General features: G+C 59.5%; 1 long non-coding RNA gene across 3 annotated transcripts in view; it reads right to left on the reverse strand.

The window, feature by feature from the left end:
* LOC107209492 overlaps positions 1-3,710 on the reverse strand; it is a 40,320-nt gene that overhangs the window by 35,701 nt on the left and 909 nt on the right. The gene's annotated exons all lie outside the window — the stretch shown is intronic.

Consider the following 3,710-nt stretch of genomic DNA (forward strand, 5'->3'; position numbering starts at 1 on the left):
CCGGGGGCGCAGGGCTGGGCTGGGCTGGGCTGCGGGGCCGATGCGAGGCGCTCGGTGCCCAGCCCGCCGGCCCGGCCCGGCGAGCGGCACTCGCGCTCCCGCCCCGCTGCCCAACTTCTACTCCCCTCGCATGGTAATCGCCCCCTTTGGGAAGTGACGTCACGCCGTGCCCAGCCAATCCCCGGGCCCTCATTTAAATCAGCGCCCCCTTTCCCGCGCTTTCCAGCCCGGGATGGGCTTTGCAGCGGGCCGGGCCGGGGTGGGATGGGACGGGACGAGACGGGACGGGACGGGACGGGACGGGACGGGACGGGATGGGACTGCTGGGCTCGGCACCGGCCGGCACCGGCCCCTCCGCCGCACCCCGCTACCGGCCGCCTCCTCTCGACCTGCCCCGGCCTGTGGCGAGGACTGCGCCGCGGGTCGCTCAACTCTCCTACCTCCTCTCCGCTTCCTCCCGCCCCGACGTGCCCCGGCAGCACCTCCGCTGGGCTGGGGGAGAGGCGGACAGCACCCCTGCACAGCCCTGCACCAGCAACTAACCTCCCTTCCCCTCTCCTCGGCACTCCTCTCTCTCCTTTTCGCCTCTTTCTCTTTCCTCTCTCTTCCTTTTTCCTCTCCCCGTCCCCTCTCCCCTTCACTCTCTCCCTTTCCCTGGCCTTTCCTTTCTCCCCTCTTTCCTTTCCATCCATTTTCTTTTCGTATTCCCGACTCCTTCTCCCATTTTTCCCTCTCTTTGCCATGCACCCCCATACAGAGTGCCTCTCTCACACCTTCTCCTCCCCCAGCAATGCCCTTCCCGTCCGGCCTCCGCACCTGGGGGCTGCCGAAACACCCCTTCTCCGCAGCCAACACGCGGAGCCCGCCCGTCCCGAGACGTGCCTCAGGGACGCACCCGCGACCCCCTACAGATCCTCTCTGCTCCCCGTTTCCCCACAGTTTTAATTATTTCCCCTCCAGGTTCTGCTTTTTCCTGCAGAGATTCTTAACGCGATGTGCGTGTAGCGGCGAATCCGGCACATACAAATAATAACAGCAACAATAATCAGACTAGAATGCCAGGAGGTAAATATGATTATCTGGAGTGCTTAACTGACCTGCTCCTCACTAAAAATAAAAAATAAATTAAAAAAAATTAAATTGTAATCCCTTGCCGCTTCTGAACATCGCCTTTCTTTAAATCCCAGACGAGGGTAAAATGTGACCTGCTACAAAACGAGGGATCCGCGAAATGAAGCGATCTCGGCGGGAGCAGCCGCAGCAGAGCGCTGCCTGCCGGTCCCGCCGCCTCCGGCTCCCGGCGAGCTCCGCTCGGATTATTTATTTCACCCTCTCTTCGCCCTCCCCCTCCTCGCCATCCCTTAAAAAAAATAAATTAAAATTAAATAAATAAAATCTACGAGATCTATCAGGCTAAAAGCTAAAGGACGAGGGCTGCCAGCCCTTTGCCAGCCGGCGCTGCTCCCGGCGCCCAGGCGAGCCCGGCCACCCCTGCTTGGCTCCCGGGAACTGCCGGTTCCCTCTCGCCTCCTGCCTAACGAGAAACGGGCCCAGGGGTGCTCTGGCCTCCCCGAGGGGGCTGGAGAAGGTGGGAAGAAATATTTTCTCCTTCCCCAGCCCCTCGATGTCTTCCCCGCGGCCCGGAGCCGCTCGGGAGGGGATTTGGCCGGCGTTTATTTTAATCTATCCTGGAGACAGGGCGGGGGAAATTGCCATGAATGGGATCTCCTTAATTTTACGGCCTTTTTCTCCTAATTTATCGGTTTCGCTGTTAGGGTGATCGCTGCTGGAATGCTGGCGGCTGGGGCTGAGGAAGTCGCCCGTCCGCCCCGCTGCCTCGGAGGGCAGCCCGAGGGTGCTGGGACGGTGGCACCGAGCGGGCACGAGGGGCTCTCCTGACCCAGGGACCGGCCTCGCTTTACCCCCACGGGGGAGGCCCGGTTACTCACCGCGGGGCCCCGGTGGCGGGGAGAAGCTTGGGGCTCCGCCGACCGCCCTCCCCGCTCCCGGGGCCGTTTCGGCGGCGATGCGGCCCCGCTCCAGCCCCGTTGTCCCTGCGGCAGCGGCGCGGGGGTCCAGACGGGCAGAGCCAGCCCCGCTAAGCCGCAGCTCTGCCTGGCTGCCGCCTTGCGAGGTCTCCCGCCCGCCGTGCCGAGCACCCGGGCCGCCGTGTCGCTCAGGAGAGGATGCTGCGGGTAAACCACCGCACCTCGCTGGGGCTGGAGACGGGATCCCCTCTCTCTGACGGTCCAAGGAGGTAATTTTCTTGGCAGATATATATACAATATTATTTTTCTTCCCTGCTGCTTTTCGGCAATGCGTTGCACTGTTCCGAGCTCTCGCCTTGACCCTTTCTGTACAGGCAGAGCCCCTTGCTCTTGGGGTATTTTTGTTTGTTTTTAGGTTTTGGGTATTGTGGAATTTTTTTTCAAAAAAAATTTGTTATTTTGGTTTTTTTTGGGGGGTGGAAGGAGGTTAGGAGTTGTTTGGGCTTTCTTTTTGGAGCAATTTTAGCAGGATGCATACAAAATGGCTCCTTGGCACAGCGCAAAGCACCAGCGAGAAGCCTGGAGAGGGATCGGCGGGGCTGCCCTGGCTCCGGAGCTCCGGTGGCATCTCCCGGAGCCAGCTCGGTTCCTGCTCCCCTGGGCAGACCGCGGGGGCCGCGGGACTCTCCTTCATCTGCCCGAGAGAAACCAAACCACGGCGGCGGGCGGCCCGACGGGACGGGGAAGGACGGCGGTGCCGGAGTGGCTCTGGCCATGGTGCTGCACCGGTGCCGGTCCTGCGGACCTTCCACCCCAGCCGCGGGCAGGACGGCCCCGCTGCCCGCTCCCTCCTCGGGTGACCCCAGGCGAGGCGGGCGGCTCCGCTGGCCGCACCTCGGAAGAGCCCGGTCACCAGGCCGCCCCTGAATTATTTAACGTGATCGCCCAGGAACGAGTCCGCTGCCTTCCCCTCTTCTACGTCCTGCACGTCTGACGTCACTTTTCTTTAATTAGGAGAAGTTATTTTTAGCCAACCTGGAGTAACCCCCCACGCCTCGCAGCCTCGAGCTGCATCTTCTCCTAAATGTTTTTTGGGGTTGGTTTTATTTATTTTTTTTAAAAAAATTCTTTTTTTTTTCTTTTCCCCTTACTTTCGGGGCTTGGCAAAGAAGCGGCAGCTCCCGACGGGCGTGAAGTAAACGCGTCGCTTTGTTTAGTAATTAAAAGCTGCCTCTGAGCAAGCCCCGGCGCCGAAAAGGCAAAGCGGCGGCGTCTCACCCCCGGCTCCTCTTTTCTCTCCGGCCGTCGGGGCCGGGACCCAGGCGGGGACAGGCCCGGACCTTTCTCGCTTGGCGGGGCGAGGTGCTGCCCGTCCGGGGGCCGGGGGTGGAGGCACGTCCAAGGGATCCGGCCAGGTGCAGACTTTCAGGCCACCTGCACTGCTATGATTCGGGTTTCCTTAAGGCTGAGGCCTAAAATGTGTTTCACTTCCAGGGTGATACAAGGGGGAAAAAAAACCAAAGCAAAACAAAACACAAAAACCAAATGACAAACCCCGAGGAAATAAGCGTTCTCGGGAAGGCAGTGAGCCAAAAAGGAAAAATGAATGGGGGGGAAAAAAGCAAAAAAAGAAAATTAAAAAATGAAGATGAAAACAGAAAGAAAAAGAAAATAGTAATAAACAAGGATGAAATGAAATAAATATATGGGGTTTTTTCTTTT

Source organism: Parus major, chromosome 10, assembly GCF_001522545.3.
Source record: "Parus major isolate Abel chromosome 10, Parus_major1.1, whole genome shotgun sequence".
Classification (NCBI taxonomy): domain Eukaryota; kingdom Metazoa; phylum Chordata; class Aves; order Passeriformes; family Paridae; genus Parus; species Parus major.